Genomic DNA, 17,414 nt, shown 5'->3' on the forward strand with positions numbered 1-17,414 from the left:
AATTTCATAATAAAACAAAATCGATTAAACTAAAGTGAACTAAAATAATAAAATAGAATCTAAACTAAATGAAATGAAATAATAAAATAAAATAAAATAAAATAAAAACATGGTTGTTAAGTGAAGCTGCCTTCCCCATTGACTTTGCTTGTCAGAAGATTGGAAAAGGTGACCGACCACACTGCAGTCGTCATAAATGTGAGTCAGTTGCCAAGCATCTGAATTTTGATGACGTGACCATGAGAATGCTACAACTGTCATAAGTGTAAAAGGGCCGTAATAGCTCAGGCTGTTAGAAGCCTGTTATTAGAACACAGCAGCCTGCAATTACTGCAGGTTCAAGCCCGGCCCAAGGTTGACTCAGCCTTCCATCCTTTATAAGGTAGGTAAAATGAGGACCCAGATTGTTGGGGGGGCAATAAATTGACTTTGTAAATATACAAATAGAATGAGACTATTGCCTTACACACTGTAAGCCGCCCTGAGTCTTCGGAGAAGGGCGGGATATAAATGTAAACAAAAAAAAAAAAAGGCCATAAGTCACTTTTTTTCCAGTGATGTTGTAATTTTGAACAGTCACTAAACAAATGGATGTAAGTCGAGGACAATCTGTATCCAAATTCTGACAAGACAGCTGATTAACCAGGATTGGTTAAGGTCTCTCTCATGGCTGCAGAGCAGGAATAGAGGAAAGCCTCAAAAACAATAGGCTAGTCAGTGTTAATAATAATAAATTGCCAGCTTTGGTGTGCTTCTGTCCAAGCCGCAGCAGCGCCGTTTAAATGCCATTTGTGCGAGTAAACATGTTAGGAACTGCTCATGCAGCCATCGACTGAAAGGCATCTTGCTGTTTTCCAACCCCATCTTGCAGGGTGTTTAAAATATAAATGTGTGGCAATATTTAATTTATGAAACGATTAGATCAGCCTTTCGCAAACTGGTCCCCTTCCAGATAGATTGGAACACAATTAATTTGTGTTCCAAATGTGTCCGCGCGGGTGATAGAGGGAGCACCGCGTTGCTCCCATATAACACCCATCCTGCGCGGCCTACACTGGCTACTGGTAGCCTTCCGGGTGCAATTCAAGGTTTTGGTTACCATCTTTAAAGCGCTCCATGGCTTAGGACCGGGATACCTTCGAGACCGCCTTCTGCCACCGATTGCCTCCCAACGACCTGTGCGCTCCTACAGAGCGGGTGTTCTGTTTCCCTTCCCCCAATACTCCCAGCAAAGAGTCCGTCAGAGGCCTTCCTTTTTTCCTTTTATTTACATAGATACATGTCCTGGCCACGTCTACCCACGGGCCTGCCAAGTTTCTGGAGATAACGAGGAAATTATAGATAAGGCCAGAATTACTCACGAATATATTCTTCCCTCCATTAAAACAGTTAGCTCGCGCCAATTCATTAGCTCGCGCCAACTCATTACTTTGTCCAAGACAAAAAACCAGGAAGTCCCGCCTCCTATTTATAGTCTCTGCAGATGTCACTGCATGACAATTATGACTTGGCTTTGTCCCAACTCTTCCGCTGCTGCGCGATCAAGCCTTCGTAATCTTGCGTCCCTCAAAACTGTTCTTGGGGCGTTGCCAAATCAGAAGAAGGCCCGGGAGAATCAGGCCTTGCCGGCCCCTCCCTTTGAGTGGGTGCCAGGGAGGGAGAGGGCTCAAGAGAAGCAGGGCTTGCCAGGTCTTCTCCCTCATTTTCTGAATCATCCGAGTCCAGGAGTCCGGGTCCAGGAACCTGGGTCACAACACTATCCCTCACCGCAGGGCCCTTCCCCCGGGGCTGACGATCGGGATGCGGTCGAGCTGGGTTCTGCTCATGGAAGGCCTGCACCAGGTCAGGGGCATGAACGTCGGAGGCATCTACCCAGGAGAAATCAGTCCCGTATCCCTTCCACGCGATCAAATATTGGAAACGACCCTTCAGCCAGCGGGAGTCTCGTACGCTGTGGACTTCGTATTCCTCCGATCCGTCCTCGGCGACAGTGACGGGTGCTGTTGGGCACCGAAGGGGACTCGGTGTGGCCTCATGAACCAGAAGGGACCGGTGAAAAACGGGGTGGATCCGCATGGATCGTGGCAGGGTCAGTCGGTAGGCTACCGGGTTGATGACTGCCTCGAACGGGCCGATGAATCGGTGGTCCAACTTCTTTACCGGGCGGTCGGACGGGAGGTGTTTGGTGGAGAGCCACACCCGGTCTCCAACTGCCAGCGGGGGCGTTGCCCGTCGGGAGCGGTCGGCGGACCTCCTCAGGGTGCCGTCGACCAAACAATGTAGGTTGGCGACCCCCAGGTCCCAGGCCTTCTCTGTGGCAGCACCGGCCCTGTGGAACAAGCTTCCTCCGGGATTACGACAACTCCCCGACCTCCGGACCTTCAGACATGAACTGAAGATTTTATTATTTCAACGCGCTGGACTAGCCTAAGAATAAAATGTTTTAGCTAAATTTTAACGGGTTTTTAACTGGTTTTGTACTGTTTTTAGTGATTTGGCTATGATAATATTTAGTTTTAATTGGGTTTTAATGTTTATTTATTATACTGTCTTTTAATATGCCTGTGAACCGCCCCGAGTCCTACGGGAGATGGTGCGGTATAAAAGTATGATTAATAAATAAATAAATAAATAAATTTCCGCTTACACAAACTTTGGTGACTCAAGCGCAGTTGTCACTTTGAGCTGCCAAGTAAGAGAGATGAAAGCAGGGGTGGGTTTCAAAAATTTATACTACCGGTTCTTTGGGTGTGGCTTGGTGAGCCTGGCAGGGGACGATTATTGCCGAATCTCCATTTCCTCCTGATCAGCTGGGACTCGGGAGGCAGAGGATAGATGGGGCGAGGCCAGTCAGAGGTGGTATTTACCGCTTCTCCGAACTCCTCAAAATTTCTGCTACCGGTTCTCCAGAACTGGTCCGAACCTGCTGAAACCCACCTCTGGATGAAAGCATTGTGGGTGCAAGCCAATGACATTTACGGAATCACTGTTGTACAGGTGGCCCTCGACTTACGACCATTCATTTAGTGACCGTTCCAGGTTGCAATGGCACTGAAAAAAAGTGACTTAAGACCGCTTTTCATGCTTACGGCCCCGTGGTCACGTGATCAAAAGTTCAGATGTTTGGCAACTGACTTATAATTATCTTCTTCTTCTTCTTTTAATCATCCCATAATCCCTTGTGGGGTGGAGTCTGGGCAATGGAATGCAGCTGAGTGTTTACTGGCCGGATGCCCTTCCTGTCATCAATGAAGAGCTTTGTTCAGCAGATATCTATATCTATAGATATAGATATAGATATGTAGGTCTTTGGTTATTCGGATTTTCTCCCGCGTAAAATTGGAAGTGTCTTGGCGACGTTTCGACGAAGTCTCATTCGTCATCTTCAGGCTTCAGCTTCGTGCTTCTGGGAGCAATGTGTGATTGCAGCTGTTTCTTCCTTTTTAAAAAAGGAAGTCAAGTCGTAAGTCAAGGACTGCCTCCATTCACTTTTATTTGACTGACAGGCTTTGAGTGGCACTGGAGCGTTTTAGATTTAAGGGTCCTATTTTCAAATTGATAACAAGTGCTGCCCCAGAGGCAGCTCAGGAACATGATCGCTGATCTATCTCACTCTGCAATAACCAGGATTTAGTTTTTGCTAGAGTAATTCTTGCTGCAACATTAACTGTTTTCCGCTATGACAAACAAGACACTCAAATTTCTTTCAGCAGCTGAAAAGCACCTGTTACATACAGATCAGTCGGCTGTGAGCTACATAACCCCAAATTCATAAACATGGTCTCACACTCCAGAAGAGAATTCTTCATTGGCATTCGTTATTGCCTTCTCTTTTTTTCCCCCCATGCCTTTGGGACTATATTCGTGATGGTGAACCTATGGCGCGCGTGCCACAGGTGGTACGCAACGCCCCCTCTGTGGGCATGTGAGCCGTCACCCCAGTTCAGCTCCGCTGCGCATGTGTGCATGCCTCCTGCCGGCCAGCTGGTCATCAGGTCACTGCCGTGCGGGGGTGGTGTGCAGGGGGGGCAGTATGCATGCGGGGGGCATTGCATTTTGGGGGTCCGTGCACCCATACTTTGGCCACTCGGTCTGGAAAAGTTTAACCATCACTGTACTATATTGTTGTGGTCCACCAGCAGCCCTCAAGCCTGGCAATGGAGTCAGACAGTGAGGAGGCTGGGGAGGACAATGGGCCAGTCCTGGAGTCAGGGGAAGGCCCGGACGAGGGCTTTGCGTCAGAGGTAGAGTTGGGACCAGGGCCATCTGGGAGCGATGCGCAGACTCCAGAGCCTCCAGAGGCAGACAGCAGAGAGGCAGAGGAACAGGAGGAGCCTGCTCCTAGTGCACGCATGTTAAGAGCTGCCAGAAGGCAAGAGCAGCTGAAGAAAAAAGGACGACTCAGGAGTAAGGCCAGGAGATGAATGGTCCCTCTCATAAGGCTTATAAGAGCAGCAATGAGCGGTTGGGTTCTTTGTAGAAAAGCAACATTGATTTCCGTGCTTCTTGTCAGAGTCTCTTGAACTTTGTGAGGTTTTTGCCAAGAAAAGCCTTTGGCAGGTTGTCAAAGACATCAAAGGTTGGTGATAAGACCGAGGGACCGGTTATTAAGAATTTTGTTTTGGACTAAGCTGAGAATGAATTAATTCTCAGCTGTTTTAATAAAATAAGTTTGTTGAGGACTGAATTGTGTTTAGTAATCACTACTTGGGCCTTGGTCACAACATATATGAAAGTTGTTTAAAAATAATAATAATTTGTTTAAATAATTTGGTTTTTGTAGGTCTTTGGTTAATTTGGTTTTAATAATTTGTTTTTTTTTTAAACATATATGAAAGTTGTTGTTGTTTTTGAGTCGATAAATTATGCCCAACCTCTCGCAACTCCTGGACCGCAGCACGTCAGGTCTCCCTGCCCTTCATTGTCACCCAGAGTCTGCCCAAATCCGCATTCACTGTGTCAGTGTATAAGGAAAGAGACACTCTGGAACAGATGTCCTACATTCATTTCCACGCATTTCCCAAGATTTTGTCTCTTGTTACACGTTAAGCATTGGGTGAATGCTCTCCTAAAGCCCAATAAAAATGGAGAGAAGTTGGGAGACAGAAGCAGCTGTTGCATGCCGTACGTGTCGGGAAGGAATGAGTCATGCTCTGCTCTCTTTGTATAAAGAAGCCATCTTTTATCATTTTAGTCATTCTCCTGCTCAAAGACTCTCCGGATTGCTAGTCTTGTCAGAATGCTCTCCTGGTTTGGTGGGCGGAGGAAGGGAGTAGACAGTTTCTTTGGATTTCTTCCAAGGCAGAGAAGTTCTCCAGCAGTTTCATCAAGGAGGGCAGGAGATCCTCTCAATGGTGCCAAAAGATCTGCTCCTGGAAAGATTCCAAGGCAGAGATTCCTTTCTGAGATTTCTCTTGTGATTTAATAGTGCCATGGAAAAGCAGGATTGTTGGAGATGATTCTTCTTCTTCTTCCCCTTCCCCTCCCCCTCCCTCTTCTTCTTCTCCTCCTCCTCCTCCTCCTCCTCCTCCTCCTTCTCCTCTTCTTCCCCTCCTCCTCCTCTTCTCCTTCTCCTCCACCTCCTGATTCTGCTTCTCCTCCTCCTCTTCCTCCTCCTCCTCCTCCTTCTCCTCCTCCTCCTCCTCCTCCTCCTCTTCTCCTCCTCCTCCTCCTCCTCCTCTTCTCTTCCTCCTCCACCTCCTGATTCTGCTTCTCCTCCTCCTCCTCCTTCTCCTCTTCTTCCCCTCCTCCTCCTCCTCCTCCTCTTCTCCTTCTCCTTCTCCTCCACCTCCTGATTCTGCTTCTCCTCTTCTTCTCCTTCTCCTCCTCCTCCTCCTTCTCCTCCTCCTCCTCCTCCTCTTCTCTTTCTTCTCCTTCTCCTCCACCTCCTGATTCTGCTTCTCCTCCTCTTCTTCTCCTCCTCCTCCTCCTCTTCTTCTTTTCCTCCTCCTCTTCTCCTTCTTCTCCTTCTCCTCCACCTCCTGCTTCTGCTTCTCCTCCTCCTTCACCTTCTCTTCTTCCTCCTCCTCCTCCTCCTCCCTCCTCCTCCTCCTCCTCCTCCTCCTCCTCCTCCTCCTCCTCCTCTTCTCCTTCTCCTCCACCTCCTGATTCTGCTTCTCCTCCTCCTCTCCTTCCTTCCTTCCTTCCTTCCTTCCTTCCTTCCTTCCTTCCTTCCTTCCTTCCTTCCTTCCTTCCTTCCTCTCTCCTCTCTCTCCCCTCCCCCCTCCTCCATCTTCTTCTCATTCCTCTTTTGCCAATTGAGGTGTGAAAGAATGAGACATCACTTGGGCAACTAAAAGCAGAGCATTCCTCCTTGCTCCTGAGCTCTCGTGTTACTACATAAAGTCAAGAACGCCACTGAAACCAGGATAAGTTCGTCAAAACGCTCTACCCCATGGGAAGGTTCTTCTAAAGCAAATTTGCTTCTGTCGCATTGACTGACAACCAACAGAGGGGAAAAAAGAGCAGCCTCCAGCTTGCAAAATCATGCTGGGAAAAAAATTCACTTATGATCAGTCTTTGTACATAAGACCGCCTCTTTGGCCGAAGAGGTTGTAGAAAAAAATGCTTTTAAAAGGCTCCTCTGGCGATCCCAGCTGAGTTGCCTGATGGTCAGAGGCTTTTTTTTTTCTTTTAAAGGCAAAACGCTTTTAAAAGTAAAAAAAAAAAAAGTTGGCCACACCCACCCAGTCGCATTACCGCCCACCACCAAGCCACGCCCACAGAACCGGTAGTAACAAATTTTACATTTTACCTTTCCACTGAACAGGACCATTAAAGAAAGGATGAAAAAGGAGGGGCAAAATGAAATGCGAAGGCCCAAAATTAAAATCACCTTTAAAAATTATTTTAAATCATTAAAATTGGATCGTTAAATTGTCCCCTGGTGAGTTGACCTGCAGCAAGTTGGCCATAGCGAGTTAGCTAAAGTGACCAGATTTCAGCGATGGCAAAGCGGGACACCATTGATGGGGGGGTGGGGGTGGGGGCTGCGCATGCGCGCTGAGTCTTGCCACCTGCCTGAAGGAGGAGGAGCGGCTGCTGCTTCTCCGCTCTTCCAGGCAGGCTCGGCTCTCCTCGGCTCTCCTCTCGGCTCTTCTCTTCCTCTCGGGTGAAGTCAAGCGGCATCTCTCCTCCCTCTCGTGCCCCCTTCTCCGCCACTCCCCCTTCTCCGCCTCCTCCTCTTGCGTTGCCGCCTCCCATTTTCAGAATGGGAGTGAAACAAAAAAAAAATCGGGACTTTTTGGAATTGCCGCGGGACGCGGGACAAATTATTCAAAATAATCCCACCAAAAGCGGGACGTCTGGTCACTATAGAGTTAGCTGTGGTGAGTAGGCCACAGAGAGTCCCTTTCTGCATTGGAATGCCCAAAATTTCATCTGCCTACCTTTCCTTGGAAACAAGCTTTGGATAACTTGCTTGAGCTTATTGATAGAAAGAGGTCACCCGGGAGAAAGGAAAGCTAAAGCTTTTTGCTCTTTTAGATGATTATTGGACCATTTGGGAGACATAATCCAAAATAGGTGTGCTAAGCCTAGCAGAAGCTTAACGCAACCATTTTCATTTTTTTTTAAAAAAAAAAAACCAAATCGCATGGCCAATATTCAGTGTTTTTCCAGCACGATTTTGAGAGACCCTGGAGAGTGCTAAAATCTGATTGAAGAGCAGCCTGCGGCTTGCAAAAGCATTACTGCATTTTGGTCTTGTCCCAGGCCAAGCACGTGCCTGAATCATTCATTTTTCCTGATTCCTTATTGCATTTGGCCTTGGTTTTTAAGCCCGTTATGATCCAGGATCTAATATTCGCTTTCCCAAGCTGACTTCAATCTTGCAGGTTCCCTTTCCCCTTTTCTCTCGCTGAACCCTCAAAATTATGTTTGCGGGAAGTAGATGTACCATTGATTGGTTCAAAATTGGGAAAGGAGTCCGGCAAGGCTGTATACTATCACCCTGCCTATTTAACTTATATGCAGAGCACATCATGAGAAAGGCGGGGCTAGATGAATCAAAAATTGGAATTAAGATTGCTGGAAGAAATATCAACAACCTCAGATATGCAGATGATACCACTCTAATGGCAGAAAGTGAAGAGGAACTAAAGAGCTTCTTGATGCGGGTGAAGGAGGAGAGTTCAAAACTTGGCTTGAAACTCAACATTAAGAAAACTAAAATCATGGCATTCGGCCCTTTCAATTCCTGGCAGATAGATGGAGAAGACATGGAGGTAGTGACAGATTTTATTTTCCTGGGCTCCAAGATCACCACAGATGGAGACTGCAGCCAAGAAATTAAAAGACGCTTGCTCCTGGGGAGGAAAGTTAGGGCAAATCTAGACAGCGTACTAAAAAGCAGAGACATCACCCTGCCAACAAATATCAAGGCTATGGTTTTCCCAGTTGCAATGTATGGCTGTGAAGGTTGGACCATAAGAAAGGCTGAGCGCCAAAGAATTGAGGCCTTTGAACTCTGGTGCTGGAGAAGACTCCTGTGAGTCCCTTGGACTGCAAGGCGAACAAACAAGTCAGTCCTAGAGGAGATCAACCCTGACTGCTCTTTAGAAGGCCAGATCCTGATGAAGAAACTGAAATACTTTGGCCTAATGAGAAAGAAGGACTCACTGGAGAAGAGCGTAATGCTGGGAAAGATGGAGGGCAAAAGAAGAACGGGACGACAGAGAACGAGGTGGCTGGATGGAGTCACTGGAGCAGTTGGCATGAGTTTAAATGGACTCCAGAGGATGGTAGAGGACAGGAAGGCCTGGAGGAATGTTGTCCATGGGGGTCGGGCACGACTTCGCAACTAACAACAACAAAGATGTACCAAGTGAGCATTTGACAATCTGCCTCCGAGTAACGGAGCACGCAGTCTTGCTTTGAGATGTAAGCACCTGCCAAGATCTGGCATCTTTGGCAAGACTCCGATAATCTGTAGAACCATAGAGTTGGAATCCTAGACGTTATCTAGTCCAGAGGTCACCAACTGGTGGTCCATGGACCACTGATGGTCCACGAGAAAATTTGGGTGGTCTGCAGAAAAATTATTTCCAGTTTTTATATTGCACTAAATCAGGGGTCCTCAAACTACGGCCCCTGGGATGGATACGTGCAATGAACATTTGTGTTGCTGCAGAGAGTCTCCCCCTTCAGGGTCTTTTTGTGTGGGTCGGAGGGGGGCAGAAATTCAGACTCGGGGTACTGCTTCAGCCAACTGGTGCGGGACTTTGGGTGAAGGCTGGAGGGAAGTATCACTGGTGGCTAAGAGCCGGAGACCCTTGTTCCAGTGGGACTTCATCATGGCCTGGAACTGGCTGACCATCTCATCCTGCTGAGCCAGCAGGCACTGGTACCTGGCCTTGCACTCCCACAGGTCTTCCCTCTGCTTGGAAAGCCTATGCTCCTAGTCTTCAGTGAGGTGCTTCTGCTGAGCCTCCTTCTCGGTCAGATCCAATTTGAACTGAGCCAGCTGTTTTGCCAACTTATTCTCGTGGTGGCTGCTTAGCTCCAACAACTGCTTCCTGCTGGGACCCTAAGGAGCCTGGGCAGACAGGCGAGGAGTGGCTGAGAGGGGAGGGGCGAGTAGAGGCTGGCGAGATGCCCAGTGATGTGAGTGACATTGAGTTGGCCACGCCCACCCTGTCACATGACTACCTAGCCATACCCACCCACCCAGTCATTAGGAAGATCATATTAGTGGTTCACGGGATTTAAAATTATGAATTTAGTGGTCCCTGAGGTCTGAAAGGTTGATGACTCCTGATCTAGTCCAACCGTCTGTCTGTTGTAAGATCTAAGGCAGGGGTATGAAACTTTCATTGAGGGCCGCATCGGGGTTGTGTTTGACCGTGGGGTGTGTGTGGCCAGGATGGGCATGGTCAGTTTAACATAACTCGTGTTGGGGGAGCCTGTGGTGTCCCGCGCACTCTGCCATTGCACCTTTTCTGGCTGCAATGGCCTCCTGCAACCCTTGGGAGAGCTGCGCACAGCCCTCCTGAGCTCTGTTTTCGCTGGCAGAGGCACTGTGGGCCAGTCCTTCGCTGTTTCCAGGACAGCCCCCATGGTCCAGATCTAAGCACCCCCACGGGCTGGATCCTGCCCCAAGGCCTTGAGTTTGACACCCCTGATCTAAGGCATCTCTGAGATCCAGAAGTCAACACATCATGTATGAAAGCCTCTTCTCTGAGAGCTCGTATATCGCGTGCCAGGAGCAGGGAAAGGGGGCTCGCAGGGGCAGGGTGCATAGAATTATGGGTGTGGGCACACCCACGCGCAATCCCCGCCCCCGCTCCTGGCACGTGATGGCCAAAAGGTTAGCCATCAGTGGCCTATAGACTAATCAATAAAGCTATCTATTTAATACCAATCATCTAATGAGGAGGGCAGATATGCCAAGGCCCAAAACGTTCACGGCGTCCCACAGCTTTCGTGTTTCCTTCGTCTTTCTCTCCCCCTCTTTTGTTTAAAGCTCAGAAATCAGATTAAACACAGCACGGGAGTTAGCTTGACACACATATAACTTGGCCCGAATTGATTTTGCAACGGGGTAGTAAATCAGAACCCAGCGAGACAGTTTTTCTCAGCTTATCCTCTGTTAGTGCAGCAACTCCATCCATACCAAAGGCTAGTTATGTTATTGGAGTTTTTATATATATATATATATATATATATATATATATATATATATATATATATATATATATATATATATATATATATATATATATGTAGGTCTTTGGTTATTCGGGTTTTCTCCGCGTAAAATTGGAAGTGTCTTGGCGGCGTTTGAAGTCTCATTCGTCATCTTCAGGCTTCAGCTTGATATATATATATATATATATATATATATATATATATATATATATATATATATATATATATATATATATATATATATATATATATATATGTAGGTCTTTGGTTATTCGGGTTTTCTCCCGCGTAAAATTGGAAGTGTCTTGGCGACGTTTGACGAAGTCTCATTCGTCATCCTCAGGCTTCAACCGTGCTTCTGGGAGCAATGTGTGATTGCAGCTGTTTCTTCCTTTTAACTGCTAGTGGGGTTTGAACTGATTGGGTGGGAGCTTGGCTGTGCTCTGATTGGATGGGGTTTTTGTGCTCTGATTGGCTGGGGTGTGTCCTGTTTGGGTGGGGGCTTGGTTGTGCTCAGATTAGTCTGAGCTGCAGGGGATTTGAGCTGGTGAGCTGCATTGCTGTTGTTTGGCTTCGTGTTTGTGGTGCTACATCTTCATAGTGGGTGTCAGTCTGCTGCATGTATGGATTGGAGGGGTTTGAAATGGCTAATGTTGCAGCTGCGGTCTGGCTTCTGGTCCTTGGTCGTGCTTCCTGATCAGTGTGGGTTTGGGTCTGCTTTCTGGGTGGATGTGTGGTGGTGACATCCTGTGTGGACCTCGTGAGTGTGGGTCTGGTGTCATTCCTCGTGTTAGGGACTCGTTTGTCAATAAGGGCGGGTTTCCAAATGGCTGGTAGGCGGGAGGTATCATCTCGTTTGTTCATGCTGTGTGGGCGTTTTCTATCTCGATGGCTTCTCTGATTATTCTGTTGTTAAAGTGTTCAGTTTTGGCGATAGTTCTGGTCTTTTTAAAGTCAATATCGTGTCCTGTGGCTTTAAGGTGTTGGACCAGGGAAGAAGTTGGTTCCTCTTTTTTGACTGAGTTCTTGTGTTCTTCAATGCGTGCACTTATTCTTCTGTTGGTTTGTCCGATGTATGTGGTGGGGCAGGCGGTGCATGGGATTTCATATACTCCTTGATTTTCTAACTCAATTTTGTCTTTGGGGTTTCTTAGGATGGTGGATATTTTTTGGTATCATCTCTTTTGTTCATGCTGTGTGGACGCCCACACAGCATGAACAAAAGAGATGATACCTCCCGCCTACCACCCATTTGGAAACCTGCCCTTATTGACAAACGTGTCCCTAACACGAGGAATGACACCAGACCCATACTCACGAGGTCCACACAGGATGTCACCACCACACATCCACCCAGAAAGCAGACCCAAACCCACACTGATCATGAAGCACGATTAAGGACCAGAAGCCAGACCGCAGCTGCAACATTGGCCATTTCAACCCCTCCAATCCATACATGCAGCAGACTGACACCCACTGTGAAGATGTGGCACGACCGCGAACACGAAGCCGGACAACAGCTGTGCAGCTCACCAGCTCAAATCCCCCTGCAGCTCAGACTAATCTGAGCACAACCAAGCCTCCACCCAAAGAGGACACACCCCCATCCAATCAGAGCACCAAAAAAAACCCATCCAATCAGAGCACAGCCAAGCTCCTACCCAATCAGTTCAAACCCCCACTAGCAGTTAAAAAGGAAGAAACAGCTGCAGTCACACATTGCTCCCAGAAGCACGAAGCTGAGGCCTGAAGATGACGAATGAGACTTCGTCGAAACGTCGCCAAGACACTTCCAATTTTACGTGGGAGAAAACGCGAATATACAAACATCTATATATATATATATATATATATATATATATATATATATATATATATATATATATATATATATATATATATATATATATATATATATATATATATATATATATATATTACACATACATACATACATACATATATATATTATGTGGTTCTCTGGCTGTATTTAAGTTAAGATTCCCTGCAGGTTGGTACAGGAAGACAAGATGTTCTCTGCCAGGAAGCAGTGACCCGTTTTAGAAGCTGCATATTGATATATCCCAAAGTTATGCCAGGCATGCAGCTGGACTAGATCGCATAATACCATCGGGGGTCAGTAATGGGATTCAGCTGGTTCTGTCCGGTTCGGGCGAACTGGTAGCGGCGACTGCGGTAGGCTCCGACCACGTGTCCCTACGTGATGATGTCCTATTTAGCCACATTTTCGAGGCCGTGCGCATGTGTAGCAAATAGCATGCACGGAAGGCTGAGCATGTGCGGAAGGTGGGCACACGGTCACATTTGCTAACCGGTAGGGAAGGTAAGCAAATCCCACCTCTGTCGGGGGTGTACCTTGTAAAACCCTTTTTGACATTTAATACGGGCCTCTGGTGACTCAACAGGCTAATGCAGCCTGTTATTAACAGCAGCTGCCTGCAATTATTGCAGGTTCAAGTCCCACAAGGCCCAAGGTTGACTCAGCCTCCCATCCTTTATAAGGTAGGTAAAATGAGGACCCAGATTGTTGTGGGCAACAAAGTTGACTTTGTATATACTATACAAATGAATGAAGACTATTGCTTGACATAGTGTAAGCCGCCCTGAGTCTTCGGAGAAGGGCGGGATATAAATGCAAATTAAAAAAAAAATAGGTCCCACATGAGAGGGATGATTGGCATTTTGCCAAGCGAAGTGCCAACCTCTAGGGTAGGGATGGAGAACCTATGACATTAGGATCAAAGGGGACCCCCCACAATGTTTTGGGTGATGCCTTTATGTTCATCAATAGATGACAGCAGCCGTTCTCGTAAGGAACACCCCATTCTTGCACTATTTTTGGATACAGGTAGTCCTCAACTTATAACAGTTCGCTTAGTGACCGTTCAAAGTTACAACGGCACGGAAAAAAGTGACCTATGGGCATTTTTCACACTTACGACCGTTTGCAGCATCCCCATGGTCATGTGATTTACCCTGTTTCCCCGAAAATAAGAGCCTGTCTTATTTATTTTTTTTGGAATCCCAAAATAAGCGCTTGGTTTTATTTTCAGGGAGTTCTTGTTATTTTGGGGCGCATGGAGCAAGGTGGGGTTCCTCTTACCGTCTTACCTGATTTCCAGTTCTGTCTCCCTAACTCTAACCAGAGGAAATGGCAGGGACTGGCTGCGCATGCATTGAAATATTTTCGGGGAGGGCTTATTTTCGGGGGGGGGCTTATTTTTTTTAAAATTTGCATTTATATCCCGCCCTTCTCCGAAGACTCAGGGCAGCTTACACTGTGTTAAGCAATAGTCTTCATCCATTTGTATATTTATATACAAAGTCAACTTATTGCCCCCAACAATCTGGGTCCTAATTTTACCTACCTTATAAAGGATTGAAGGCTGAGTTAACCTTTGGCCTGGTGGGACTTGAACCTGCAATAATTGCAAGCAGCTGCTATTAATAACAGACTGTTTTACCAGTCTGAGCCACCAGCGAAATGCGCTCAACAGCCCGATTGGGCTTATTATCAGGGGATGTCTTATTTTCGGGGAAACAGGGTCTATTCGGAGGCCTGACAATGGACTCACATTTATGACAGTTGCAGTGTCCCGGGGTCAAGGGAATCACCTTTTTGTGTGACCTCCTGACAAGCAAAATCAAAAGGACAAACTAGATTCACTTAACAACCATGTTACCTATTCAACCACTGCAATGATTCACTTAATACATGTGGAAGGTTTTAATTTTTTTTGCTACCGGTTCTGTGGCCGTGGCTTGGTGGGCGTGGCAGGGGAAGGATACTGCAAAATCTCCATTTCCTCCTGATCAGCTGGGACTTGGGAGACAGAGAATAGATGGGGGCGGGGCCAGTCAGAATTTTTACTACCGGTTCTCCGAACTACTCAGAATTTTCGCTACTGGTTCTCCAGAACTGGTCAGAACCTGCTGAAACCCACTTCTGGTTGTACGTTGCCTGTTTTTGGAGGCCGCATAAGAATAGAGCGTGCTCTTGCATGGTTTCCAAACCTTCCTGAAGTCTCACAAGAGGAAACATCCCAAAATGAGTTTGTTTTAGCTCTGGTGGCACAGTGGTTCAAATGCAGTATTGAAGGCATAATAATTAGAAATTATTATTTACCACATTTTATGCCCCACGGTTGGCTCAGTAGTTAAAGTGCAGTACTGCAGGCTACTTCTACTGACTGCCGGCTGCCTACAGCCTGAAGTTCGATCCTGACCGGCTCAAGGTTGACTCAGCCTTCCATCCTTCCGAGGTGGCTCAAATGAGGACCCGGATTATTTGGGGGCAGGAGGCTGACTCTGTAAAGCACTTTGAAGCAGTATATAAACCTAAGTGCTATTTTTATAATAATCTTCATATAATACATAGCTTTACCTAAAATTGGGACTGTATTTTTGAAAAAAATAAATATGTAAAGAATTGTTCCTCTTTTGTTCAACGTGGTGGGAGGATCTATGATGCGCCAGCAAAGTCATGTTAAGCGTTTTCTGAAATTTTGACACCGAGCCAAAATATTTGCCATCATTCCGCTAGTATGAGTAAGATTAATACGCCATTAATCTTGAGTAACGTATCTGTCGTTCCCACAATGTAATTCCCACAGATATTGGAGTTCTTTCATCAGCATTTTGGAAGAGATGGGAAGGGAGGGATGGGAAAAATGACCGACTCCCACTTTGGAACCCTTGATGCTCTCTGTGCTTGGTTGTTTTTCTTGAAGACGTTTCATGCTGATGCCCTGATGATGTTACCTAGCTGGGTAGTGAAAAGTCTTCAAGGAAACAACCAAGCTGAGAGAGCCACAGTTCAGCTGAGCTACAGATATTCTCTTCTGCTGGTATCAATTCCCACTTCTCTGAAAAATTAACATTAGCTCCCAGCAAGAGTAAAATTCTCCCTCCCTCCCTTCTTTTTTCTTCTTTCTTTCTTTCTTTCTTTCTTTCTTTCTTTCTTTCTTTCTTTCTTTCTTTCTTTCTTTCCATCCTTCCTTCTTCCTTCCCTCCTTCGCTCCAACCCGTCTTTTCTCTTTTGTTTCTTTGTTTCCTTCCTTCCTTCCTGCCTTCCCTCCCTCCCTACTTTTCTCTTTTCTTTCTTTCTTTCCGTCCTCCCTCCCTCTTCTCTCCCTTCTTTTCTCCTTTCTTTCTTTCCTTCCTTCCTTCCCTCCCTTCTTTTCTCCTTTCTTTCCTTCCTTCCTTTCTTCCTTCCCTCCCTCCCTCCCTCCCTCCTCCCTTCTTTTCTTTTCTTTTCTCTTTTCTTTCTTTCCTTCCTCCCTCCCTCCTCTCCTCTTTCTCCTCCCTTCCTTCCTCCCTTCCTCCCTCCTTCCTTCTCTCCCTCCCTCCTCAAACCATACACTTAAGAGGTATGTATGGAAGTCAAGGGAAGGGAGGAACAGACAGTTAGCTTTTATTGAAGATACGAAGTAGCTCTCGGAACAACTCTGGTCAGCTTCAATAAGGCCTAAGTAGGAAGAGCTGTTTAGAGCAGAGAAACTCTGAGCTGAAATCTTGCCCATCTGCCGTTTCTCTGTTCCAGATTAAGCATTCGCTCGCAACTCCCTGGTTGAATACCAAGTGGTTTTGCAAGGATAACTGTGTGCTTAGAAATTCAGAAAGCTGGAGACAGGAGAGGAGAAATGGGGAGGAAAGTGTGTTTAGGAGAAGCAGTTGGCGTTCCTCATTCCTCAATGCTTCTCAAATGTATGGTGCTGTATTAGTGGTTGCACGCTAGGATACACCGTCAATGGCTATGGAGATTCTCAATCATCCATTTTCAAAAGGAAACTGACCTTTCCTTGTTTTTAAGACATTTCCCTTCTTATCCAAGAAGCTTCTTCAGTCTTCAAGGAAAAAAATAAAGAAAGGCCAGTTGCTTTTTTTTTTTTTTGAAAAGTATCTTTGGAACGACTATCTTAAATATTAGTCATCTTCCGTACAAGGTATAATTAGCCCGGATAATTCAAGATTTAGCCTAATTCTACCAGCAACGTCTACCAGCAATTGTAGTTTAGCCTCCATCCATGGACAAGTGTAAGTTCTGTTTTATGCTTTACATGGGCCGAGGGATGCTGTAGAAACCATTCTTTGAAAGGTTTTGCCCGTCATGATTAGTGTTGAGAAACTTTTCTTTCCTTCCTTCCTTTCCTCCCTCCCTCCCTCCCCCTTCCTTTCCTTTCCTTTCTTCCCTCCCTCCCTCCCTCCCCCTTTCCTTTCCTTCCCTCTCTCTTTCCCTCACTGCCTGCCTGTCTGCCTTCTCTCCTCCCTCCCTCCCTCCCTCTTCCTTTCCTTTCCTTTCCTTTCCTTTCTTCCCTCCCTTCCTCCCTCCCCCTTTCCTTTCTTCCTTCCTTCCCTCCCTCCCCCTTTCCTTTCCTTTCCTTTCCTTTCCTTTCATTTCATTTCTTCCTTCCCTCCTTTCCTTTCCTTTCCTTTCCTTTCCTTTCCTCCCTCCCTCCCTGCCTGCCTGCCTGCCTGCCTAAATATTCCGGTTTTCAACCACCCCACATACTGGTTCTTCCTACTTAGGTTAGCAAGACATTCTATTTAGTTGAGGATATTATTATTTTTTTTTAAACCAAAACTTCCAAGGTACTGTTTCCCTTGGCCACTGCCTGCCAGGATCTTTTCTTCCTGTGTCCCACTCCTCTTTTCTCGCCAGCAAACTCTCAATCCTTTTTAGCCTCTTTGCATAACACAGAACACAACGCAGAAGCTGTTGGGCACCCCAGGTAATTTTTCCAGGA

At 46.5% G+C, this 17,414-nt stretch overlaps 1 protein-coding gene across 1 annotated transcript in view; it reads left to right on the forward strand.

Annotated features, from left to right (window-relative positions):
* Nucleotides 1-17,414, forward strand: part of FRAS1 (Fraser extracellular matrix complex subunit 1) — a 548,508-nt gene that overhangs the window by 174,625 nt on the left and 356,469 nt on the right. The window lies entirely within an intron of this gene.

Source organism: Ahaetulla prasina, chromosome 8 (assembly GCF_028640845.1).
Source record: "Ahaetulla prasina isolate Xishuangbanna chromosome 8, ASM2864084v1, whole genome shotgun sequence".
In the NCBI taxonomy this organism is placed as follows: Eukaryota; Metazoa; Chordata; class Lepidosauria; order Squamata; family Colubridae; genus Ahaetulla; species Ahaetulla prasina.